Source organism: Oncorhynchus tshawytscha, linkage group LG16, assembly GCF_018296145.1.
Source record: "Oncorhynchus tshawytscha isolate Ot180627B linkage group LG16, Otsh_v2.0, whole genome shotgun sequence".
Lineage (NCBI taxonomy): Eukaryota > Metazoa > Chordata > Actinopteri > Salmoniformes > Salmonidae > Oncorhynchus > Oncorhynchus tshawytscha.
In genome coordinates, this window is record NC_056444.1 from 45,404,579 (window position 1) to 45,431,868 (window position 27,290).

General features: G+C 43.2%; 1 long non-coding RNA gene across 2 annotated transcripts; it reads right to left on the reverse strand.

Annotated features, from left to right (window-relative positions):
- Window positions 1–11,817: 11,817 nt before the first annotated feature.
- LOC112215732 lies at window positions 11,818–17,573 on the reverse strand. 2 transcript variants are annotated; one of them, XR_002948252.2, is made up of 4 exons: window positions 17,395–17,572; window positions 15,979–16,223; window positions 15,781–15,877; window positions 11,818–12,564 (listed from the first exon to the last, which is right to left on the reverse strand). It is a non-coding gene; the product is annotated as an uncharacterized LOC112215732 (long non-coding RNA). The 2 variants fall into 2 exon arrangements; XR_002948253.2 differs by lacking the exon at window positions 11,818–12,564 and adding an exon at window positions 12,577–14,075 and having other exon boundaries at window positions 17,395–17,573.
- Between the last annotated feature and the right edge of the window lie 9,717 nt (window positions 17,574–27,290).

The window sequence follows — 27,290 nt, forward strand, 5'->3', positions numbered from 1 at the left end:
GTCCTGGAGCATGTTGTTGATCATGATGTCCCACAGCATGCCTATCTTGCCCAGTATCTCCTCAGTGCGTGTCTGGTAGACTGACTCCAAGCACTGCAGCAGGGTGGTCAACATCTTCCGGTCCTGGACTTCCCTATTCTTGTTCTGCTCATAGTCATTCTTCATATCATGCTCAATGTCGCCCTTGATCAAGTGCATCTGCATCTTCACCTCCTTGCAGATAGTCTCTATGCCATCCTCCTCCTCCTCCTCCTCGCTCTCTTCATCCTCCTCACTCTCCTCTTCACTCCCCTCCCTGTCTCCCTCCTCCACCTTCTCCTCTTTCTCCTTCTTTTCCTCTCCCTCTGTATCACCCTCTTCATCCTCACTCTCCTCTTCCTTTTCACTTTCCTCCTCTCCCTCTTTCTCCTCTTCCTCTGTCTCCCCCTCTTCCTCACCTTCTTCCCCCTGGCTCTCCTCTTCCCTCCCTATCATCCACTTTTCCATCCATCCTTTTATCTGCTCTTCTCTCTTTTTCTGTCTCTCTCTCTTCACTTGGGCCAGAGTGTAATGGTCCCTCTCTCTGCGCTGCCGTCTATCCTCTAGGCCCTCTCTAACCCGCTCCAGCTCCAGCTCCAGGTCACGTTGCAGGACAACTATCCCTTGGTGGGCCACCCTCAGGGTCTCTGCTCTGAACTGGGCCCAGTGTCTTTCCCTGATCTGGCGGTCCCTGCTCTGGTAGAAGCGCTTCTTCAGGTTATCTAAGCAGCAAGGGAGGGGCATATCATGGTCTTTGTCCTTATCTCGGTCCTTATCTACCTGGATCTTTGAAGGTCAAACATAGTGACAAGTAGAGAAAGGCAATTTTGATCAAATGTTGTTGGAAAACGATTATGCACGCACGCACACACACACACACACACACACACAGGCACAAATATCATGGGTATTTTACCTGTTCTTGGCCCTGTGCTGAAGCACATTCTACATCCTCAGTCTTTCGGGGAGCTGGATATTCCTTGTCAGGAGAGTCCTCCAAGTCCTCAATAATCTGCTTATCATATTTAGAGAGTGTGTAGGTCAGAGCTCCATTCTCCATATTCAGACAGACAGTAACACAAATGTGTGGCACTGATCTCTTACCAGTGGTTCACAAACAGGGGGGGTGTTCACATAGGTATTATCCAGGGCATCAACAGGGTGAGATAGGAGGATGTCAGGGTTGTGTTCCTCTACCTGGGTCTGTGCAGACATTTTGGGTCAGATATACTGATGCAGCGCAGACTGGGCAGTTCTGGTCAAATTCAATTGATGAAAACACAGCCTTATTACCAGTTGTTGGCCCTCGGTTGAAGCCTTATCTGTATCTTCAGTGTCCTTTGGAGGAACTGGACTTTCCTTTACAGTAGACTCCTCCAAGTCCTCAATATCCTGAAGAATCTGTCAGAGGCAGCTGGTCAGAACTCATCTATACACAGGCAGTCAAACAAAGACATGGGTAGCAGTGATCTCTTACCAGTGGTTCACAGACAGATGGGGTTTTCACAGCCTCTGCATTTTCTTCCTGCACCTCTTCACACACTTTCATGTGTGATGCCTGTCCACCCTCATCCTTTAGACTGGACGGAAGGACGATCCTGTCCCCAGAGGACCTCTGCTTCTTGTCACTGTGAGCTCTTCCTAGGTCATTTGTCTAATGATGCAAAGCCATGTTTAATAAATGGTTATTCAATTGGTTATTAGTCAGTATGTTCCTTCGACATGTTGGCACTGTTGAACCTATCTAGTTGACTTTCCAGTCATTTGGAAGTAAGACTGGAGGATCACCTCACAAAGTCGTGATTCTTGCACACAACATTGACCTGTTTATAACAGGGATACAAAGTATATAGAGAGCAGGTGCTTTCACACAGCCTGAAGTTCCTGAGTTAATTAAGCAATTAACATCCCATCATGATTAGGGTCATGTATAAAAATGCTGGGTGGGCTACCATGGCTATGCCACAAAAGGATGACAATGCCCCCATCCACAGGGCATGAGTAGTCACTGACTGGTGTGATGGACATTAAAATGATGTAAACCATATGTCATGGCTGTCACAGTCACCAGATCTCAACCCAATGTACCAAATAAGGGATATTCTAGAGTGAGACAGTGTTTTCTACCACCACCAACAAAACACCAAACTATGGAATTTCTTGTGGGAAAATGCTATTGCATCCTTCCAATAGTGGACCAGACAGTGTTGTAGTACACATAGTGAGTGTCTCGAAGGTTGGATTCATGTGTGCCTGGTCTTGCCTCTGCCTCGGACAGTGAGGATAATTTCTTTCCCGAGACCAGCAAGAATATCATAACTGTCACGCCCTGACCTTAGAGAGCCTTTTTATTTCTCTATTTGGTTAGGTCAGGGTGTGATTTGGGTGGGCATTCTAGTTTGTATATTTCTTTGTTGGCTGGGTATGGTTCCCAATCAGAGGCAGCTGTCTATCGTTGTCTCTGATTGGGGATCATACATAGGCAGCCCTTTTTCCCACCTTCAGTTGTGGGATCTTGTCTTTGTTTGTTGCATGCCGAAGCTTTACGTTCGCTGTGTTGTTTATTGTTTTTTTGGTGGAACGTTTAATAAAGAAAATGTACGCCTACCACGCTGCACCTTGGTCATTCTACCACTAACGACGGACGTAACATTAACTTCTTATGGCTGCAGGGGCAGTATTGAGTAGCTTGGATGAAAGGTGCCCAGAGGTGCCCAGAGTAAACGGCCTGCTCCTCAGTCCCAGTTGCTAATATATACATATTATTAGTAGTAGTATTGGATAGAAAATACTCTGAAGTTTCTAAACTGTTTGAATGATTTCCGTGAGTATAACAGAACTCATATGGCAGGCATAAACCTGAGAAGAAATCCAAACAGGAAGTCGGAAATCTTGGTCGATTTTCAACCCAGCCCCTATTGAATACACAGTGGGATGGATATTGGTTATGTTGCACTTCCTAAGGCTTCTACTAGATGTCAACCGTTTTTAGAACTTGAATGAGGCTTCTACTGTGATGTGGGGCCGGATGAGAGTTCTTTGAGTCAGTGGTCTGCCAGGACCTGGTCACATGCATTTCACATGACAGCAACCTACGTTCCATGGCTTTTTTTACAGACAATTGAATTCTCCGGTTGGAACGTAGTTGAAGATCTATGATATAAACATCCTAAAGATTGATTCTATACTTAGTTTGAACTGTTTCTACAACCTGTAATATAACTTTTTGAAGTTTTCAACCGACGTTCGGCTGGACCTGCACGAGCGTTTGGATTTGTGTCCTAAACACCCTAACAAAAGTAGCTACTTGGACATAATTAATGGTCATTATCAAACAAATCAAACATTTTTTGTGGAACTAGGATTCCTGGTAGTGCATTCTGATGAAGATAATCAAATAATCAAAGGTAAGGGAATATTTATAATGTTATTTCTGATTTCTGTTGACTCCAACATGGCGGAATTTTTTTAATTTATTTTTTTAGCTCTGTTCTCAGATTATTACATGGTTTGCTTTTTCCGTAAAGTTTTTGGGAAATCTGACACAGCGGTTGCATTAAGGAGAGGTATATCTATATTTCCATGTCCAACAATTGTATTTTCATCGACATTTATGGTGAGTATTTCTGTAAAATGATATGGCAAGAGGCCAACAGGTGGGTGATGATGGGAACATGGCGACGACTTGACAGTTCAGTTATATGATGGGAATATGTTTCACCATTGTTTCTTCATATAAAACTATATATCAAACATACACTGAACAAAAATATAAACGCAAGTTGTAAAAATGGCTGTGTTTTTCTGTGAGTTGGTGGTGACCTAACATAATCGTTTGTGGTGCTTTCGCTGTAAAGCCTATTCGAAATTGAACACTGGTGGGATTAACAACAAGATTACCTTTAAAACGGTATAAAATACATTTTAATTATGAGATTTCTGTTGTTTTGCATTTGGCGCCCAGCACTTTTACTGGCTGTTGCCATATCGATCCCTTTAACGGGATTGCAGCCCTACGTTTAAACAGCCTGTTATAGACATTTGCGCAGTGGCAAACATATAGGCCTTCAGTGTGTGACAGGTTGGTGATTCTGAAAGGACAGCAACCATAATACCAGCACACTCATGTAGGAGAGTGCACTTTTTATAAAACACAAAGGGCCAGTGGTGTAGTGGAGGCTATCCGCAGGTATAAACCGTATACACTTTTTTTTCAGTGGGCATTGCGTATACTCACTTCTTAATCCCTACTGATGCCTATCAAAATAGTGTATTTTTTTCAATTTAATAACAAAACAAAAAAATTGGTTCAAATCTGACAAATCTATTCGAAAACTTTTAAAAAAACAATTATACAAAAGACATTTTGTAAAAGATTTTTCACACAGGATGCCTTTCCAAAAAACATAGGATTTTTCAAACAGGAAACCTTTCCTTTACTGGGCGGGCCATGTGGGAACTTTTTAGAAAAGTTAGAGTTTACCTAGCCACAAACTCATGTCCTGTGTGTACCTAACTGACCGTCTCTGCACATTCATCGCCATTTACCCGTTGTTGCCTTAGCTCTGCCGATCAACTCCTGTGATTGCTTTATGCCTCTCTCTAATGTCAATATGCCTTGTCTACTGCTGTTTCGGGAAGTTCTTATTGTTGTATTTCACTGTAGAGCCCCCCCCCAGTCCCGCTCAACATGCCTTAGATAGCTCTTCTGTCTCTCACCCCCCACACTTGCAGAGACCTCACCTGGCTTAACTGGTGCCTCCAGAGATGGAACCTCTCTCATCGTCACTCAATCCCTAGGTTTACCTCCACTATACTCACATCCTACCATACCCTTGTCTGTACATTATGCCCTAAATCTATTTGAGAATTTCAATAAGCATTTTTCTATGGCTGGCCATGCTTTCCACCTGGCTACCCAACATAGCTTCCTTCACTCATGCTGCCAAACATAACCTCGTAAAACTGACTATCCTACCGATCCTTGACTTTGGCGATGTCATTTACAAAATAGCCTCCAACACTCTACTCAGCAAATTGGATGTAGTCTATCACAGTGCCATCCGTTTGTCACCAAAGCGCTATATACTACCCACCACTGCGACATGTATGCTCTCGTTGGCTGGCCCTCACTACATATTCATTGCCAAACCCACTGGCTCCAGGTCATCTATAAGTCTCTACTAAGTAAAGCCCCACCTTATCTCAGCTCACTGGTCACCATAGCAACACCTACCTGTAGCACACGCTCCATCGGGTATATTTCACTGGTCATCCCCAAAGCCAACACCCCCTTTGACCGCCTTTCCTTCCAGTTCTCTGCTGCCAATGACTGGAACGAATTGCAAAAATCACTGAAGCTGGAGACATATCTCCCTCACTAACTTTAAGCAACAACTGTCAGAGCAGCTTACCGATTACTGCACCTGTACACAGCCCATCTGTAAATAGCCCACCCAACTACCTCATCCCAATATTGTTCTTTTTTTTTGCTCTTTTGCACCCCAGTATCACTACTTGCATATCATCATCTGCACATCTATCGCTCCAGTGTTAATGCTAAATTGTAATTATTTTGCCACTATGGCCTATTTATTGCCTTACTTCCCTAATCTTACTACATTTGCACACACTGTATATAGATTTTTCTTTTGTGTTATTGACTGTATGTTTGTTCATGTGTTGTTGTTTGTGTCACACTGCTTTGCTTTATCTTGGCCAGGTCACAGTCGTAAATGAGAACTTTGTTCTCAACTGACCTACCTAGTTAAATAAAGGTGAAATAAAATGTAAAAAATAAAATACCCACTTCTTCAGGCATCACTACACCACTGCATAGGGCCGATGGAAAGACAGCAGTCACACACAGCATGATGTTAAAGGATAAGCAGACCATAAACTCAGACATAATAAGCCAGTAGGTCCAAATTATAAGAATTTACAACTATTACTGCCCATTGCAAAAAAAAACATTTCACATTTAGCACACAAAAAAAGTTTAAAGTGGAATTGACAGCGATTTAACTACTTTGCAGATATGAAACAAACAGGCAATCATACTATTAGTAAAAAATATTACATTCCCAGTTTATGCTACAAAACTATCTTTGAGGTTTTACAAATAGGTTATATTTGACTCATCGTTCCATGAGGTACAATAAGGCATTGTTGGCAGAATAGATGGATGCAGTTCAATGCATGATTAATATAATTCACCAATACATGTCTCGGTAGTGCAAAAAATATTGTTATCAGGTTGTAAATCACAGCTGGCCTGGTACATTGTTTGTTGCCTCCATTCAGAATGCACTGTTTCAGTTTCAATGACTCAATATTCTGTACAAAAACGGATGAATGTAACTAAGGCTGGGAATGTCAATACAATCAAACTAGCAAGGGCAATGATCACAAGTCAATCAAACGTGGCTAATTGGCTAGCGAATATATTTAAGCAATCTAAAAACACGTAGCCTAACGTTAGCTAGCTAGCTGCTAGGAGGATGTCATAGCATGCCATTGGAGGAGTGGGTGAGGGACTGACTTTTCCCCCTCATATTGTTTTTTGGTGGCTATACACAGCTAGAGATGCATGTGTCATTTGGTTAGCTAGCAAGAACTTGAACGACTGTTATCCAGTTGACATATCTCTTGCGATCGCAAATTCCCTCTGGCTATCTACTCTGATTTCTCTGAAGTGTGCCAGAGCACAGAACAACTGATGAATTTACAAACACTCAGTAAACGTAGACACATGTTTTATAGTTAGTAAAGAATGCTCTAGATAACATGTAAACAGCCTAACCAGCTCTGCTATGGTGAATGAAATGGTCAGAGTGAGATGTTCTCTCATTTGTGTCTGGAACTAGCTAGCAAGCAAGTTACCTTGGGTGCTTGGTTGGGTCAATTATGCATTGACAGGCAAGCTGCAGAAGGACGAGGAGGCTACAGTTCCCCATGAGTGCAATTATGATGGCCAACTAACTGAAAAAGTTTGAGAGGGTTTATCTACTATTCCTTTGTTAGATTTAGCTCATCTTGCTCTGGCTAGCATTAGTTGTTGATCTTGTTGTTGTGCATAGCTGGGGGAGAGCCTACCTTTTCATGGTTTAGTCAATAGGACTGTAAAGTTCCCAAATGTAAGAGGACTCCCGAGGTGTTTACATATTTGCAGAAATCTATTCAGGAATATTTTGTGGCTTTTGGTGAATGTGTTTTAAACACACAGTGCAGTTCAAAGTTAAAGATGGCAAGCCCATGTGGCAAATAGCTTTTTGTATACTGGTGCTCTGGTTGGCTATAGTGCACCGGTCTGTGTAGACTCAGGTCCTGGACATTGACAGATTTCTTTATTCAGTTTTATCTATTGCAGTGTCTATTAATTGTCCAAACGCACGGCTGCTTTCCCACTCTATATTACTATAGAATTTTCACAAATGCGTTAGTATACGTAATTCCCAAACCTTCTAAGAATTTATGAAAAGGTGAAAATGTCCATATCTAAGTGGTTGCTTGTCAGATTTTTTTTTTTAAGTGTCATTCTTCCAGGGGGTGTATATGGAAACTTTTTAATAAGATTTAATGTGCCTAAATACTTTCAGTTCCACTAAATGCAACAACCGGGAGACCCATTGGGCGGCGCACAATTGGCCCAGCGTCTCCTGGCTTAGGGGGGGGGGTTTGGTTGGCAGGGATGTCCTTGTCTCATCGCACTCTAGCGACTCTTGTGGGAGGCCGGGCGCAGTGCACGCTGACACGGTCGCCAGGTGTAAAGTGTTTCCTCTGACACATTGGTGTGGCTGGCTTTCGGGTTAAGCAGGCATTGTGTCAAGAAGCAGTGCGGCTTGGTTGAGTTGTTTCGGAGGACACATGGCTCTCGACCGTCGCCTCTCCCGAATCCGTGCGGCAGTGATGAGACAAGACTGTAACTACCAATTGGATACAACAAAATTGGGGAGAAAACGGGTTGATGATCATTTGCAACTTAACTTTTTGTTGAAAGTTATTCTTGAAAAGGGAGAAGCTAACAAATGAGCAACAACATCATCTTTGATAACACCTGCTGCAGTCGCTGCAAACTAGCCAACAACAAAGCTAGCTAGCTAGCTAGACCTTAGGAAAACTACTGCGCAGTGACCTGTTGGTCTTCAAGAAGGCAGAAGTTTCCATTCGTTTTTGTAAAAACTGTCACGACTTCCGCAGAAGTTGGCTCCCCTGCCTGTTCGGGCAGTGCTCGGCAGTCGTAGTCACCGTCCTACTAGCCGCTACCGATCCCTTTTTCGTTTGTCTGTTGGTTTTGTCTCATTAGTTTCACCTGTGTGTATTTTGGTTTCATTAGCTTCCCTATATGTAGTAGTTTGACCCGCCCTTGTTTTGTGCGGGATTGTCTTTTGTTACGTGTGTACATATTAGGTTGTGGTGTATTTTATTTTCTATACTGGACACCCTGTGGTTTTGGGTTGTCTGGTATAGTGTCCTGCACCCTGTATTGTATTGGGCTAATCAGTTTGGTGTGCAATAGTAAAGCACTTTACTCCGTTACTCTCTCTGCGTCTGATTCCTGCACACACACCTAGTCCCGCGTGACACCCACCCATTAAGTCAAAATGTGATTGGTTTATTCCATTGTCACTTCAAAATTTGGCCCTAATACAGTTGAATGGCAGATGCCTTTATCTAGCTTCTGATGGCCTACCTAGACAATGGCTGACATAGCTAGCTAGATTTATCTCACTAGAGACCAACAAAGAAAAATCCTGATTGGATATTTTTTTCTCTTCAGTGTTAACCCTTTCCTTTCCAACAAGAACTGAAAATACTAAATCAGAACATCATTGAAAATAATTATATAATTATTATTATAATCATCATTTTATAAATCATAAACCCTTCTCTGAAGGCATAGAAGGCCCATTGTTCCCCATTATGTTTCTGTTAGAGCCACTACAAATTATTACTATTTTCCCATTTTAAAAAAAACTATTCTGAATGTCTAAAGAATCCATATGGCCTTCTGAAATATGAACATGGAAATACTGGACATTTTGAACGCTTATTATGGTGGTGATTTGAGAGAATTACAATCATGGTCTTGAATTGGACACGCATTTTTCTGGTCTCGGTTTTGACCTGGTCTCAGAAACCTTGTCCCCCTCCCGTTCTTGGTTCTTGACTTGGTTTTTAAATTCCAGTTAGGTAACTAATGACACAACATACAAAAATAAATACAATTTAGCTGTAATGCTTTTGAATATATTGGACATGTTGAAATAGGACATCGCAATAATCATAGGGATAACGGTAACTCAATACTTACATAAGACTGTGGCTTATATGACATTTTGCTCTTTCTCTGCTGATCCATTTTGAGGTCTATGTTGGAAGAGCACAGGTTCTAAGAAGAAACTCCCCCACAAATCTTAGGTCAAATTATTATTAGGTACACACAGTATGTTTAAATTGTTTCATTATCATGAGGGAGTCTTCTATCCATTCATGGCACGGACACTTTCCCTGCTGGAATGAGATGCAGATTTGAAAATTATTGAGATGCTGTAACCTTGACTACCTAGCATTAGAATGTGTATGTCTAGAATTAGAACTAATGATAATTCTATGGACGAATGACCCTCTAATTATATTAATGGACTCAATAAACAATGTTCGAGGGTATGAAACAAAAATAAAATCAACTTCATAACAGGAACAAAAGATTTTTTCATGTTATTTACACTTGTTACATAATTTAAAAAAGTTGTTTTGGTATTTGTATGTGATATACATATATAATTGATAAACTATTGCTTAGACCAGTGGTATCTGTCCTCTCTTGATTGAAGTGATTTAAAAAAGTAACGCTTAAATTACCAGGTAAGTTGACTGAGAACCGAGAATGCAGCCAGGACACCAGGGTTACCACCCCTACAATAAGTGCCATGGGATATTTAGTGACCACAGAGAGTCAGGACACCCATTTATTAACATCCCATCCAAAGCACCCTACACAGGGCCATAGCCCCAATCACTGCCCTGGGATATTATTTGTTTTAGACCAGAGGAAACAGGGCCTCCTACTGGCCCTCCAACACCACTACCTGCATCATCTGGTCTCCCATCCAGGGACCAACCAGGACCAACCCTGGTTAGTTTGAGGCAAGCCAGCAGTAGGGTGCATGGTGGTATGCAGCTGGCCAGGTTACCTAAGGTTTTAAGGTACACAGATGTGTATTACTACATTTTATAGGTACCATTCATGAGCAACATGTGGCAGCATTCAAACAAATCTGAATTAATAGCAAATAAACACATTATCCACAGACACATTTCTTACTTATTTGCTTATTTCTTTCTGCCCCTTTGGTCTTCATCTCCACCCATCCCTCTGTCCCTCCCACTTTTCAGAGAGAGAAAGAGAGAGAGAGAGAGAGCGAGCATAGCCTTGCTATTGAGAGGCCGCTGTAGGCAGACCTGGCTCTCAAGAGAAGACAGGCTATGTGCTCACTGCCCACAAAAGGAGGTGCAAAGTTGAGCTGCACATCCTAACCTGTCAGATGTATGACCATATTAGAGACACATATTTCCCTCAGATTACAGACCCACATTTTTTTTAAACAAATCCAGTTTTGATAAACTCCCATATCAATTGGGTGAAATACCATGATGTGAAATCACAGCAGCATGATTTGTGACCTGTTGCCACAAGGGCAACCAGTGAAAAACAAACACCATTGTAAATACAACCCATCTTTATGTTTTATTATTTTCTCTTTTGTACTTTAACTATCATTATAACACTGTACATAGCCACAATGACATTTGAAATGTCTCCATTTCTCTGAAACCTTTGTGAGTGTAATGTTTACAGTTAATTTTTGATTGTTTATTTCACTTTTGCTTATTATCTATTCACTTGCGTTGGCAATGTAAACATGTTTCCTATGCCAATAAAGCCCTTTGAATTGAGAGAGAATAAAATGTGGTGGCTTGGATAATTGGAGACTGACAACTTGACAGGACATAACACATCGATGGGAAGAGCCCCCGTTGCACTCTAAACTCTTTCTCACTCAAAGGAGCACTTACAAAGGTGATACTAACTAATAAGGAACACTAGGCTGTGGTTGCTCACTCTGTGCTTTACCTGTGTTTTGAGTTGTTGTTGACCTGTTGATGCAGGTTTTTATAGTGTTCTCAGGTTGGTGTTCGAATCCTTGTGTGTGAGAGCCACTGTGTGTCCAAATTCCTCTTTAGCTAGCAGGGGTGGGTGGGGGATTTGGCTTTGTGATCATCTGATCACATTTCTTTTAAAACTACCCAACACCACCTCACCAGCCTGGCTCCCTCTACACTATACTTCCGTTCTTGGTTACCAAAGGAAGCTTTGCCTAATCTCTGCACCCCTAACAAACATGAGGTGAGGAACCCTGAAAGTCACTGAAGGAGTGGATATAATAACTTAAGTCTTTGTGAAATGGTATGGGCGGCAGGTAGCGGAGCGGTTAAGAGCGTTGGGCCAGTAACCGAAAGGTTCGAATCCCTGAGGCCAACTAGGTGAAAAATATGTTGATGTGCAAGGCACTTAACCGTAATTGCTCTGGATAAGAGCATCTGCTAAAATATGGAAGAGAAAAGTAACCTTTCATTAGTTGATATACAGTAACTGAGTGCTGTTAGTGAAGTGTTTTAGCCTATTGTTTTCTCAAGTCCAACCCAGAAGCATGGAATGATGGAATTAAGAACATTATGGGTGTAGTCACTTGTAAAAACACCACTTTGAGGAAAATTGGAGCTCAATTTAAAGAGTTGTTTAACAAAACATGTTTTAATCGGCTGAAGACTGTTGCCATATTTCCACATCGAATAAGGGTGCTTTCACGGGCACATATACTACAGGAATTCCACCTGTGCTTTCAATCACTCGCTGCCAAGGGCGGTTTGAGGTAAACCAAACTCACTAATCTAGGCCATCAGTCTTGTGAGACCACACCATACAGTAGATGATTGTGCTTTGGAGTCTTTGTGCAGTGTCTGCTGTGGCTGTTTCATAGTGTCCCATTAGCTGTTTATTCTTCAGGAGCTGGATGATGGTAAAGAACTCACTACCAGGGCTGGAGACCTGGAAGGCTAACAGAGAGAACAGATACCCCTACATACTGCCTTGAGAGTATCATAGCACCACCACATGCTGCCCCTGAGTAATAGGAGTGTAATTACCATGATTATATAACCTGCTGTATCTAAGTACATGAACACATCCTTCACATCTCTCCCATGTTCGGTAATGCTTCCCACTTTCTGATCACGTTGATTAATAACAGTCCCTGTGATTTCAGATTACCACTGTAGAGTGAAGCTATATCAACGCTAGTTATGTCCCTGTAAGTACTCTGTCTGTCCATATATCCATTCATCAAGTCAGTGGTCTGCTTTTCAGGGGGCTGTACAGAGCCAGACTTAATCTGTAGCCAGGGTCCTTTGCGCAGCACCATGGCTGACTTCTGGAGGATGGTGTGGGAGCAGAATGTTAGGATCATCTTCATGGTGACCCCCCTGAAACAGAAGGACATGGTGAGTGATGGATTTGATGGTGATTGGACACTGAACAATAATCAAAATGTAGAAAATCTTCATGGGTAATATGTTGATTACATTCACAGCATCAAGTTCGACCAATAGACGTGCATAGTTCTTCTGGTTTCACATTGCTCAGAATGCTGCCCATGAATTTAGGAAGAATCTTCATAAGCATATTCTTGCCACTTGGTTTGGGTGCTGCACAGAGTATGGGTGTATCTAGCAAAATGTGTCAGAAGTGTCACATTTCCTGCTGTGCATTGTCGTGGAAATTTCCTGTATTACCAAATCATGAGAGAGCAAACCACACACAAGTCAGAGTTATCATAAAGTCCATCTTTAATTATATGAGCTTCACCATAGCCCTGTGACTCAGATCAATTGTGTCCATAAATGAATTCTGAGAGTGCTTACATAATGGCAACAGATCATTTATAGCAAAGACACACATAGCCAGACAGCATTGGCTATAAATTATTCAGTTTGGTCTCCTAAACTAAGTTCTTCTCATTCTTGGTACCACTTAGAACCAAAACTTTACCTCATCCAATGGCATATATCAATACTAGACACTCCCAACAAAAATACAACCCCTCCTGGACAAGCTCAGAGACAGTGAGCCTCCTAGGACATATACTAAATCAAGAGAAAGGCAACCTGAGGGGACAAGTAATAGTTAGACACATTCCCATAAGAAGACAAGCCTGACCTCTCCCCTCTCTGGGGCCCAAGTAACTTTTCCCACATAAGCATACTTATGAACATTGATAAAACATCTTATTTATCAATGTTACCTAAAGAATTCTGATTCCGCTAACACAGCATGCAGTCGTTTCTCTACTTCTATTAGTTAGACCATGTTACTCCAGGTGCTGTGTGACGAGTACTGAGTGGTAAAGTTTACCACAGTGTCTCGTAAACGGGGTCCAGATTATTTCATCACCATCATTCACTTACGACAGGTGAGGCCGAGATCGTCATCTATTTTAATGTAACACCATTAGTCTCAGCCATTGGTCGAGAGATTTAGGCTAATTCCAAGTTTAATCGTCTGTCTGTTGCGTGTGTGGTAGAGTGTTGATAGTGAGTGTGTCTGTGTTTCCGAGGGGCTGTCCCGTAGACAGCACAGTATTACTACCCTGCCTAGCTGGACCAATGGCTGAGACCAATGGTTGACAAACCAATGTAAAAAGTGGTTTGTCAACCATGACTAAGCCTAGCTTGAAAAAAACATTTTCAAACAGAAAACCAAAGTCAGTGTTCCTAAATGACAAATTCATGTGGCACCTCTTCCATTTTCAAAGTGTTTTCTCCCATTTGCTCCAATTGAACACAACCCTGGTCAGAGGGGCCAAAGGTCTGCAAGTCATTCACTGCCACTGTGGTGATAGTTGTTAAGGAGGGCACTATGGCCTGAGCATTATTCACTGTGCCTCCAGCCAGCTTAATGAGGTCATCCCAGGTCTGTTCAGTCCAGTAACGCAAAGCTGGCAGGAAAAACAGAGAGGAAAGTACATCCTGAGTGTGAACTTTCAGGTGACTCCATATACCTGTTCACGGCTAGGCAATACTCAGGTAAGGAAAATTATGAAAGTGAAAGAAAAAAAAAAAGGAAGAAACTGCAGAGGCATAATCATGACAAAGAGAAACAAGTAGCAGTGAGCAAGACTGGTTAACAAAAAAATATCTAGAAATACAGTGCATTTGGAAAGTATTCAGACCCCTTGACTTTTTACAGATCTTGTTACGTTACAGCCCTATTCTAAAATGGATCAAATAATTAAAATCTTAATCTACACACATTACCCCATAATGACAAAGTAAAGTGTTTTTACAAAAAAATACATAAATTGGCAAAAATTTCAAACAGAAATATGTTATTTACATAAGTATTCAGACACTTTGCTATTAGAGTTGAAATTGAGCTCAGGTGCATCCTGTTTCCATTGATCATCCTTGAGATGTTTCTACAACTTGGGAGCTCCGAGACCGGACTGTGTCGAGGCACAGATCTGGGGAAGGGTATCAAAAAATATCTACAGCATTGAAGGTCCCCAAGAACACAGTGGCCTCCATCATTCTTAAATGGAAGTTTGGAACCACCAAGACTAACTAGAGCTGGCTGGCTCGCCAAATGGGAGAGAAGGGCCTTGATCAGAAAGGTGACCAAGAACCCGATGGTCACTGACAGAGCTCAAGACTTTCTGTATGGAGATGGGAGAACCATCCAGAAGGACAACCATCTGAGCAGCACTCCACCAAATCAGGCCTTTCTGGTAGAATGGCGAGACAGAAGCCACACCTCAGTAAAAGGCACAACAGTCCACTTGGGAGTTTGCCAAAAGACACCCAAAGACTCTCAGACCATGAGAAACAAGATTCTCTAGTCTGATGAAACCAAGATTGAACTCTTTGGCCTGAATGCCCAGTGTCACGTCTGGAGGCACCATCTCTATGGTGAAGCATGGTGGTGGCAGCATCTGTGGGGATGTTTTTCAATGGCAGAGACTGGGAGATTAGTTAGGATCAAGGGAAAGATGAATTGAGCAAAGTACAGCAAGATCCTTGATGGAAACCTGCTCCAGAGCACTCAGGACCTCCAACTGCGGCGACGGTTCACCTAACAGAAGAACGACCCTAAGCACACAGCCAGGACAACACAGGAGTAGCTTCGGGACAAGTCTCTGAATGTCCTTGAGTGGCCCAGCCAGAGCCCAGACTTAAACCTGACCTAACATCTCTGGAGAGACCTGAAAATAGCTGTGCAGCGATGCTCCCCATCCAACCTGACAGCTTGAGAGGATCTGCAGAGAGAAATGGGAGAAAATCCCCCAAAATAGGTGTGCCAAGCTTGTATGGTCATACCCAAGAAGACTCAAGGCTGTAATTGCTGCAATAAAGTACTAATGGGTAAAGGGTAAATGTGACTTTTTTTTTGCAAAAGTCTAAACCTGTATTTGCTTTGTCATAATGTGGTAGTGTGTGTAGATTGAGGAGGAAAAAAATATTTGATCAATTTTAGAATAAGGCTGTAACGTAACAATCTGGAATAAATAAAGGGTGTCTGAATACTTTCTGAATGCACTTTAATAATTGCCACTCATTTTTAGGAGAGTGGCAGTGAGACAGACAGAGACAGAATGATGAGGGAGAAAGAAGGGAGAGAAAGGAGAACGAGGAAAAAGTCCTGACCTGTATTATGTCTTGGCCTTGCGGCAGTGGTCATATGGGGCGAGAGCTGCTGCTGTCATGACATCCCCTTCTGCTGGGACACCTGCACCTGCTGTTGCTGAAGGTAGAGCACAATGTGGTTATAATATGGATAATGTCAACAACTCCATCTTGTCTTTCACAAACTGTACCTTGTCTTTCATGCCCTCAGTCTCTTACCAGACAGACAGTTCCAGCAGTGACCCAGCCACCTCGTTGCCGTCTGTGTAGATGCAGTTGACCCCCTGCTGGTAAACCATGGTGGTGGTTGTAGTGATAACACCTGCCTGCTGGTTGAACTCCTGCAGTGCCTCTGAGCGCTTGTTGGACAGGGACTCCAGGAACTCCTTCATCCGATACTGGGGACACTGTGGACCTTCAGCCTCACTAGCTCCTCAAACAAACCTTCCATACTTTTCGCTACTCTAAGGTGACAAACAAGATGCATGTCAATTAGTATTGTACCATAACCCTGCCGTTAATGACTTACTGTCATGAAGGCATACGTTACAATGGCTGTACATCAATGGGGTTGTGGTACACAGCTAGTCAGATTTGGTTGGTTCACAAGAAACATGCTTCAGTTTTGGATGGAAAATAAAGTTTTAGATCAATCATATTTGCTGAGGAAAATGTTAACTATTGTGGACGTCCACTCACTGAAGATAGTAGGACCTAGATTCCTGTTCAGCAAGTGTTGCTTTCAGTATGACAGAACAGTGTGCAACGTTGAATTAAACCGAAACGGTACTGTACGGCCATGGATGTATTCATTAGTCGAACTGTGTTGCAAAACATTTGGTCTGTTGCAAAGGAGGGAACGTTTAAACAAAAGACCTTGCAGCAAAGCTAATATAACAAATTATTCCAAGTAGATGTTTGCTGTGCTAATTCCAAAAAGAGTCGATGTAAAAAATATATCCACAGGGAAATGCACATGCAAGATATTACCGTGCAGCACGATTTTAAATTGTCACACCTCGCCATGCCCACCAAACGCTGTTGAAGAACTGTGTGCACGGTTCAGTACAAACCGTCATGCAACGTAGCAAACGTGGAAGTGAACTGAACGCCCTTCAGGACTTTGTCAGTGGTTGAATCCAAGAACGTTACACATCAGAAACTAAAGGGTTATATTTGATGGCCTGGGTGGTAGGGATTCAGCGAATGCCTCAGAAGCTCGGTGTTTTTCTAGTCATAGGAATGAAACCACCACTCGGAACAACTACTAACAGGTTAGGGCATGCGCTCGACTGGAAAGTCTTGCTTGTTTCTTTGCTCGAGCAGGTAGATCAACTTGGGAGAACACCAGATAAAACGAAATCAAATTTAACGGGATTAAAACCATTGTTCACATTGTCATTGATAATGAACAAATTACAAATTTGCATTAGCTAGTTACTACTGTAGCGTTAAAGGTGGGTTACTGGTGCTGACTAACGTTAACGGCCTACAAAATAATGTGCAGCTCTTGAGCAAATAGAAGATGGCAAGTCAATGAAAGTACAAAAAATATATAATACAGGGGATAGAATAACTAGTTAGTTTAGTATTCCAGATACTGTAACGTTAACTGCAGCTAACTCCCCTCCTTACCTTTACCTTCTTCCTTCCAACTTGACTGTTTGGATGGACACGCCCGTAGAAGCGTTATTCTTGTGCATTGGAGTCACAAATTGTCTCTGTGCTCTTTTATTACATTCCCTTTTATTTTCCACTCAGATTTCACCGGGCGCCATTTTACAGTTACACTCCAGTCGCAGGTGTTGCCAATTTATTTTCTGGGTAAATTGCTAGAGGCAGGTTGATTTGTTGCTAAATGACGTTGTAATGTTATTGCGTGATAACGTAAAACTGCGTCATTGCGTAGAATCCACAATATAGTTACTCAAATTGACTGGCAATCTCAGCGAAAAATATGATTTGACATTTGTTCAGGTACAGACTCTCACTATTTTCTGTACAATTTTGATTGAGACATGTTGATTGATGTTGTAAGTTCTGTTCAAGATCAAACATTCGTGACCAACTATATTCATTGGGTTTGGCTCGTCAAACCGTACTGCTGCTGCAGTCAGCCAACAATGATTTGCTGAAATTACTGCTGGCTGTGCACGAGCTGAGTGCCTGCTGCTGACGTCACTCACAATGCACGTTTGCAGCTAGGCACGTGTGTTGTGACTGGGTGTGTGACAGAAAATCTTTTTGTGTCATTTAGAAGGAAAATGCGTGCATGTTAGCGTTTGAGTCACTTTTCAAAAGTTGCCAGGGTAGTCTGAAAAGTTGCTAAATCTAGCAACAAAATTGCTAAATTGGCATCAATGTCCAGTCGGCCAATCAGAAAGCGTTATACTGCGGTGTGATGCTAACGCGAGATTACCCCCCTTCAGGTACCACGAAAAATTGATGTGTTAGTCATTTTAAAGGGGACATGAAGTGCAACAGGCCACACTGACATCCCAAGGGGTTCCTGCTGATTCTACGGAGATTGTGACAGCTGGTTAAATTGGAATACAGAGAGGGAGAGAGGGAGAAAAAGAGGGTGAGCTTGAGTTGGTTAAAAATGGCGGAGAAAAAGGGAGATGGTTTATTAAAGAAGAATGATAGAAAGTGAAAGCAGAGGTTGAAGACAGGAGGAGAATTGGAAGTGAATGAGGGTGAAGTATCGGAGGTGGTAGGTGTGGTGTAGTTCTTGGAGCCCGAGGCTTGCACGGTTAGGATAAAGATGAGTCTGACAGAAGGAGTGTTTTTGGAAAAAGTGGACCCTTGCCCTTTGGCTGATCCATTTGTGGTTTCAGGGTGGGTAACCACATTGTGCTCTACCTTCAGCAACAGCAGGTACAGGTGTCCCAGCAGAAGGTGATGTCATGACAGCAGCAACTCTCGCCCCATATGACCACAGCCGCAAGGCCAAGACATAATACAGGTCAGGACTTTTTCTTGTGCTCCTTGCTCTACTCTCTTTCTCCCTCATCATTCTGTCTCTGTCCTTGCCACTCTCCTAAAAATTAGTAGCAATTATTGCTAAGAGGATTATCCTAGTTAACCAAAATGTATATGGAAAAGATACTGACAGCAGACAACCCCTCTTTCACCCTCTCCTGTAGGTGCAGATCAGGGGGCAACAGTAGGGCCAGGTGGTTTTCGTGCCAGGCCCTGCAGCTGCATTCCTCCACCTCCTCCCATCAACAGCTACAGGGGGTCACCATTGCCCAGCTATTACAGTCTGGGAACAGCGCCAACAGGTAAACACACACACACACACAGGCCCACCAACTGGTGTACACACATAGCTAACCTTCAGCTGCAGGCCGGGTTGCTGGCAGCAGTGGCAGGTGAACAGCAGGTCCAGATCCAGACAGAGGACGCTCTCTACCCCAAGCAGCAACAGTATTCTCCCCAGGGGAGCATCATCCAGACCACCTCCCTGCAGCCAGCCAAGAAGCGTAAGGTGGACATGCCATCACAGTGTCCAACGCCCTGCCTGGTCAGTAGCTGGCCACTGTACTAGCCAACCCCAAGTTCAGGTACAGCAGCAGAGCTACGTGTCTCTGAGGCCAGACGTGTTGACTGTAGATCGCAGCCACCGGTACAGTGTTACAGGTACCATCACCAGCCCCACTGGAGAGACCTGGACCATCCCTGTCTACTCTTCCCCGCCAGGGTCACGTGGTCATTGTGGCATTACACACACATTGCCATCCCCCAGGAGGCACACAGTGCCATGCAGGTTGCCGGGGGAACTACAGTGTTAATGGCACACACTACGCCAACGCAAGTTCCTATTGGCTCGGGTCATGCGGTTTCCACGCTGATTGGGTGGTCGTGGGGTCATGAGGAGGTGCAATACCAGACGGTGGTGGCCAGCTCTGTTTCCAGCCCAGTTCATGAACGGGAACATTCACATCCCGGTGGGCGGTGTAGGGGTACGGCAACACCACGCAGTCACTCATCTGGGACCCCCAGCAGCAGGTATTGCACACACAGAGGGGTGCAGGTCCAGGACTCACAGCAACTACAGGTAACTTTAAGATGTTACAGGTTGGAATTCTAAAAGCCCCAAACATCTACATCTAGACCAGAGTTGTGGGGGTGACGAGTGGGGACTCTCAGCAACTCTATGGTACTACACCTACAATAGTCCCAACACCACAGGAGACAGGGATGGGAGGAGGGAAAGGGGCCCTGCTCCAGGGGTCAAAGGTGTCAGGGAAGAGATCCAAGGGAGGGATGGAGGTGGAAGTAGGAAGAGGAGGCGCTAGTGGCTGTGAGCTTTGACCAGACATGAAGGAGGAAGAGCTGCTGAATGATTATTTCCAGCTGAAGGTGAAGTTGGGGGATCTGTACACAGTGGGGAGCAACCGACCCACACTTTTAACACATTGCCAACATTTTCACAGGTGTATTCTTCACCCCAGGATTGAGACTGCTGTTCCGGGACACCACAGAGTGCCGGTTCTCCTTCATCTGCACCTCCAACAACCAGATCTCTCATATCCAGGGCAGTTGGACCAGACCATCTACCACAACTTCCCGTCCCTGCATGCCCTTGCAGGTACCCCCTCAACTACCATCAACACCACTCCGGCTGTCTATCTCGCTCTTTCAAATCCTTTATGCTTCTCTTTGTGTCTATCGCTCTGACATGTGCTCTGGTTGTCAGACAGCAATGTGGAGGCGGTGGACCCCAGTGGCTACCTGTAGGCTGGGGATTCACTGTGCACTCTGCCCAGGATGGGCCCCAACGTATGCCTCAACCCTTCAGGGCAATTAAGGGTGCATCTTCAAAGTGTGCAGCTGAGGAATGGCTTTCTATGAACCAACTGTATGTAGTGCATTATGAATACATTTTTTGGGAAGGAGCCATGCCTATAGCAAGTCTTGGAATGAATAGGTGTGATGGAGGCCACCACTTCGAATGCATTATACACAGGCATAATATTAAGCGTTACCTATGTTCCACCTCTAGGTGGCAGACTGTGTGTCTGATGGACAAGGCCTGTGTTGTGCCTGTGGACATGTGTGGCAGATTACTGAACAAGACTACAGCTGTGCGGCTGTAAAAGGGCGGTAGAGCCTCACAGACAAAGTCTGCTGTGAGATTGGTGAGGATTCACCCTACAGTATGTGCTTAACAACCTCAAACTCATTCTGAACAAAACATCACTGTTTGATTTTATTTCTGTGTTAGGGGAATTCTTCAGACAGCCATGGGGTCCTTACGCTCGGTGAGTGGCACACTCGGTGAGTAGCACACAAACTAGTGGTCAGAATCCATCCCCTCTTCTGTTCCCTCTACACTTTATCTCTCTCTAATCTATAAAGGCTAACTTGAGACACCAGTTACTTGAACTTTCACTAAGTCATGCATTGATGTCAATGGAGCATGACTCTGTCACACTCTCAGGTGTTCTGTGCTGACCTGAAGAAGTTCCAGAAGCTGACAGAAACACCCTCTGAAACAGGAGGAGGAGAAGGTCACGATAAAGGTAGCGGGAATGGGGAAGGACAAGAAAATGTGTAATAATAAGGTCTGTGAAGAAAGGGGTGGATGTGGTGTGAGGTCAGCAGAGGTTATTTGTGGATGATTTATATTAGCTCAGGAGGCTAAACTGAATATCTGTTATTCTCTGCATACCTCTCTCGGGAGCAACTAGGCTTGTGAGGCTGACAATCTGACCCTGTCTCCCCAGGTTTATGACCTGATTGCATGCAAACCAAGGTCACTGTCAGTGTTTTTCTTCCTGATCACTTTGTAGAATGATGTAAGACAGATATATAAATGTGATAGATGTCATAAAAGAGTTCACTCTGAACCAGACTTTTATTGTCTGTCATATATTTCTGTGTTCAGGCTCTGAACTGAAGGCTACTGATTCCTTTTACAGAGATTCATGTCTGGGAATTAAGCTCTACAGGTGTGGGTAAATTTTACTCTTCTCTTTTTCTCTACTTTACATAGATACTTTCTCAGTGTTTAGTGCCTATCTATTATTTTCTAGATCAATGGACCACCAAAAAGACTTTGTATTTGTAACAGTTTATTTTTTTACAATGAAATAAAAAGGTTTTGTACTCGTTTCCTTTGTCAGTGATGTGAGATTATGCACACATTTTGATTCAGTCTAGTTGTGGATGCTTCCAGTCTTTGGACACCCCTATATTCATATTCTACCAATGTAGTAGAACCAGGGAAAAGGTGGAGTGTCAGAGGTGACTTCTAGATGGTGATAAGATATGGGAAGATTCTTCATCACAGCATCATATGATTTCCTGGGCCAATTACTTTTAAATATTACTCTACTTAATATCACAATGAGTGTTTTGCTAAGTTTAGGCTACATTAAAGGGTCAATCTGCAGTTCAAACCATAAAGTTGAGGGTTAGGGCTGGAAAAATGTAACCACTCTCATTCACAAAAACATGGCTTGTAGTTTAAACCTTGTGTTAAGGCTATAAAGTGTTTGTTTACAATTACATTGTTTAAAACAAGTGTACATTTTGGTTCTGATGCAGTATTCATGACTTTAATATTCTTCAAGAATCAATGGGTTTAGGAATTTTAGATTGCCCCTTTAAGTAGTAAATGGTTCGCAGGGTAGCCTATGTGCAAATGCAATTAGCAGTGTGTACGTGTGCATGTGTGGGTTCGTATGTCCAAAAAATGGTGCCCATTGCCCCTCTGACGCAATACACACCCAGTCTCTCTTGCTGATTCGATTTGTTTACTGCGTATGTCTGCGTCTGTCCTGTAAAAGCAGTATGTCTGGCCAGCTCTGAAATGCCAAATGCCTGCTGGGATTGCAGGTATCTGCCCTCAGTGCTATTTTTTTACATTTATGTCATATAGCAGATGCTCTTACGCAGAGCGACTTACAGGGGAAGTTAGGATAAAGTGCCTGCTATAAGTGTATGTATGTCACTAGGTGCTGTCACTGGTTTCTACTAGAGTATGGACGGTATAGGAGTAACTGAGAGTGTGACTAATACCCTAAATCCGTAACCATGGGCACCCTCATATCATGCTGACCAACTTGCTCTCTAAATACACCTCTGCTGTCTTCAACCAGGATCTCAGCAATCACTGCCTCATTTCCTGCATCTGTAATGGGTCTGTGGTCAAACGACCACCCCCCCCACCACAGTCAAACGCTCCCTAAAACACTTCAGCGAGCAGGCCTTTAATCGACCTGGCCTGGGTATCCTGGAAAGATATCCTTCAGTAGAGGATGCCTGGTTGTTCTTTAAAAGTGCTTTCCTCACCATCTTAAATAAGCATGCCCCATTCAAAAAATGTAGAACTAAACAGCTATAGTCCTTGGTTCACCACAGACTTGACTGCCCTTGACCAGCACAAAAACACCCTGTGGCGTACTGCATTAGCATCAAATAGCCCCCGCGATATGCAACTTTTCAGGGAAGTCAGGAACCAATATACACAGTCAGTTAGGAAAGCTACGGCTAGCTTTTACAAACAGAAATTTGCATCCTATAGCACTAATTCCCCAAAGTTTTGGGACACTGTAAAGTCCATGGAGAATAAGAGCACCTCCTCCCAGCTGCCCACTGCTCTGAGGCTAGGAAACACTGTCATCACCGATAAATCTATGATAATTTCAATAAGCATTTTTCTACGGCTGGCCATACTTTCCACCTGGCTACCAATACCCCGGCCAACAGCTCTGCACCCCCCGCAGAAACTTGCCCAAGCCCACCCCCCACACACTTTTTCTTCACCCAAATCCAGACAGCTGATGTTCTAAAAGAGCTGCAAAATCTGGATCCCTACCAATCAGCTGGGCTAGACAATCTGGACCCTCTCTTTCTAAAAAATTATCTGCCGAAATTGTTGCAACGCCTATTACTAGCCTGTTCAACCTCTTTCGTATCGTCTGAGATCCCCAAAGATTGGAAAGATGCTGCGGTCATCCACCTCTTCAAAGGGAGAGACACTCTAGACCCAAACTGTTACAGACCTATATCCATCCTGCCCTGCATTTCTTAAATCTTCGAAAGCCAAGTTAACAAACAGATCACCGACCATTTTGAATCCCACTGTACCTTTTCCACTATTCAATCTGGTTTCCGAGCTGGTCATAGGTGCACCTCAGCCACGCTCAAGGTCCTAACTGATATCATAACCGCCATCGATAAAAGACAGTACTGTGCAGTCGTCTTCATCGACCTGGCCAAGGCTTTTGACTCTGTCAATCACTGCATTCTTATCGGCAGACTCAATAGCCTTGGTTTCTCAAATGACTGCCTCGCTTGGTTCACCAACTACTTCTCTGATGGAGTTCAGTGTGTCAAATCGGAGGGACCCACGGCAGTCTCTATGGGGGTGCCACAGGGTTCCATTCTCGGGCCGACTCTTCTCTGTATACATCAAGGATGTCACTCTTGCTGCTGGTGATTCTCTGATCCACCTCTACGCAGACGACACCATTCTGTATACATCTGGCCCTTCTTTGCACACTGTGCTAACAAACCTCCAAACGAGCTTCAATGCAGTACAACATCCTTCCGTGGCCTCCAACTGCTTTTAAATGCTAGTAAAACTAAATGCATGCTCTTCAACCGATCGCTGCCCGCACCCGCCTGCCCGACTATCATCACTACTCTGGGAGGTTCTGACTTTGGAATATGTGGACAACTGCCAATACCTAGGTGTCTGTTTAGGCTGTAAACTCTCTTTCCAGACTCACATTCAGCATCTCCAATCCAGAATTAAATCTAGAATCGGCTTCCTATTTCGCAACAAAGCATCCTTCACTCATTCTGCCAAACATACATTGTAAAACTGACCATCCTACCGATCCTTGACTTCGGCGATGTCATTTACAAAATAGCCTACAACACTCTACTCAACAAATTGGAGTCTATCACAGTGCCATCCGTTTTGTCACCAAAGCCCCATATACTACCCACCACTGCGACATGTATGCTCTCGTTGGCTGGCCCTCGCATCATATTCATGGCCAAACCCACTGGCTCCAAGTCATCTGTAAGTCTTTGCTAAGTAAAGCCCCGCCTTATCTCAGCTCACGGGTCTCCATAGCAACACCCACCCATAGCACGCGCTCCAGCAGGTATATTTCACTGGTCACCCCCAAAGCCAACTTCTACTTTGGCCGCCTTTTCCTTACAGTTCTCTGAGGTCAAGGACAGGAACAAATTGCAAAAATCACTGAAGCTGGAGACTCATATCTCCCTCACTAAGTTTAAGCATCAGCTATCAGAGCAGCTTACAGATCATTGCACCTGTACATAGCCCATCTGAAATTATCCCACCCAACTACCTCATCCCCATATTGTTTTTTTTTCTTCTCCTTTGCTCCCCAGTATCGCTACTTGCACATTCATCTTCTGCACATCTATCTAAGAAGGAATTTTCTTTGGGGGTGACCATTGAAATATACCTGCTATAGAGCGCGTGCTACGTGTGTGTGCTGCTATAGTGACCAGTGAGCAGAGATAAGGCGGGGCTTTACCTAGCAAGAACTTATGGATGACCTGGAGCCAGTGGGTTTGGCGACGAATATGAAGCGAGGGCCAGCCAACAAGAGCATACAGGTCGCAGTGGTGGGTAGTATATGGAGTTCCTCTGTCCAGTGTCTGTGTTTATTTGCCCTTCCTAATTTTTTATTTGTATTGGCCAGTCTGAGATATGGCTTTTTCTTTGCAGCGCTGCCTAGAAGGCCAGCATCCCGGAGTCGCCTCTTCACTGTTGACTTTGAGACTGGTGTTTTACGGGTACTATTTAATGAAGCTGCCAGTTGAGGACTTGTGAGGCGTCTGTTTCTCAAACTAGACACTAATGTACTTGTCCTCTTGCTCAGTTGTGCACCAGGGCCTCCCACTCTTCTTTCTATTCTGGTTAGAGACAGTTCTGTTCTGTGAAGCGAGTAGTAAACAGCGTTGTACCAGATCTTCAGTTTCTCTACAATTTCACACATGGAATAGCCTTCTTTTCTCAGAACAAGAATAGACTGACAAGTTTCAGAAGAAAGTGCTTTGTTTCTGGCCATTTTTAAGCCTGTAATTGAACCAACAGATGCTGATGCTCCAGATACTCAACTAGTCTAAAGAAGGCCAGTTATATTGCTTCTTTAATCAGGACAACAGTTTTCTGCTGTGCTAACACAATTGCAAAAGGTTTTTCTAATGATCAATTAGCCTTTTAAAATTATAGCTAATCCAAGTTTAAAACAACTGTCCTTTGGAACACAGGTTGCTGACAATTGGCCTCTGTACGCCTATGTAGATATTCCATAAAATAATCAGCCGTTTCCAGCTACAATAGTCATTGTTAATGTTGTAAATGTCTACACTGTATTTATGATCAATTTGATGTCATATTAATGGACAAAAAAATGTGATTTTCTTTCAAAAGCAAGGACATTTCTAAGTGACCCCAAACTTTTGAACTGTTGTGTGAAATACGTATATATTATACTGAACAAAAATATAAATGCAACATGTGAAGTGTTGGTCCCATGTTACTTAAATAAGCTGAAGTAAAATATCACAGACATTTTTCCAGACACACAAAAGCTTATTTCTTTCAAATGTTATGCACACATTTGTTTACATCCCTGTTAGTGAGCATTTCTCCTTTGCCAAGATAATACAGCCACCTGACAGGTGTGGCATATCAAGAAGCTGATTAAACAGCATGATCATTACACAGGTGCACCTTGTGCTGGGGTCAATAAAAGGCCACTATTAAATGTGCAGTTTTGTCTCACAACACAATGCCTCAAATGGTATCAAATACATTGGTTTCCAGGTGTTTGTTGCCATTCCATTTGCTACTTTCCAGCCATTATTATGAGCCATTCTCCCCTCAGCAGCCTCCACTGGCCTATGCCTTCCCAGACCCACCCATGGCTGCACCCCTGCCCAGTCATGTGACATCCATAGATTAGGGCCTGATGAATTGATTTCAATTGACTGATTTCCTTATATGAGCTGTAACTCATCATTGAGTTACAAATCATTGAATTTGTTGCATGTTGCTATTAAAAATGTTTGTTCAGTATATATATATATATATATGTGTGTATTATTATTATTAACAGTTAACACCCAACAACAACTGCTCCCCGGATGCCGATGACATTGATTAAGGAAGACACATTTTGGTTGAATGCCTTCAGTTGTGCAACTGACTAGGTTTTCCCTTTCCCTACTTACAGTGCCTTGCGAAAGTATTCGGCCCCCTTGAACTTTGCGACCTTTTGCCACATTTCAGGCTTCAAACATAAAGATATAAAACTGTATTTTTTGTGAAGAATCAACAACAAGTGGGACACAATCATGAAGTGGAACGACATTTATTGGATATTTTAAAAAAAATTAACAAATCAAAAACTGAAAAATTGGGCGTGCAAAATTATTCAGCCCCTTTACTTTCAGTGCAGCAAACTCTCTCCAGAAGTTCAGTGAGGATCTCTGAATGATCCAATGTTGACCTAAATGACTAATGATGA